This window comes from Penaeus monodon, chromosome 33, assembly GCF_015228065.2.
Source record: "Penaeus monodon isolate SGIC_2016 chromosome 33, NSTDA_Pmon_1, whole genome shotgun sequence".
NCBI lineage: Eukaryota > Metazoa > Arthropoda > Malacostraca > Decapoda > Penaeidae > Penaeus > Penaeus monodon.
Window position 1 is genome coordinate 19,805,608 of NC_051418.1, and position 653 is coordinate 19,806,260.

A 653-nucleotide genomic window follows, 5' to 3' on the forward strand; every position below is an offset into this window, starting at 1 on the left:
GCACCTTCATTCCATTCTCGTCTTTTAATGTTAAGTCACTTCCCCTTCAAACTGCTGTCCTAGGTGAGGTTTAGAAACCAACAAGTTACTGCGAAAACGATGAAATGGACTAAATCACATGTCACAGCCAGGGATGTTGTGTATTAGCTTGTGAGAGTGACTCGGTATTTGACTAATATCAAGCGAGGGTCGTAAAAATTTCAGTTTGGTAAACACAACGTTGTTAATCCCAGTCATAACTGATGCCTTATCAGTGCTAAATCCAACAAGGTTCAATAAATCATGTCTGCAAGATACTTTTTCAGCGATTCGTATTTGGCCTCAGAAAACCATTTACAGACTTTAACGAGTTCCAAGAATGTAACCACTATTTATTATTGTTTTTTGTTTCTCTCCCTCTGAAAGCAGTGCCTTACCGTTATTCCCAGAAGACTGGCACAGGTATCACATTACTTACATCTATTAATGAAATGATTTTGCATTATTAGCCTTAAGGTCGTGCACACAATAGGGAACAAGGTAATTGCAGATTATGATACTACAGTGACCTTTAAAATTTCAGCTCTTTACACTGTTTACTGACTTTTTTCACACCGCAAAGCACTCAAGTAGTCAATTACTATCAATGCGCTCAACAATGAATAATCTTTTAC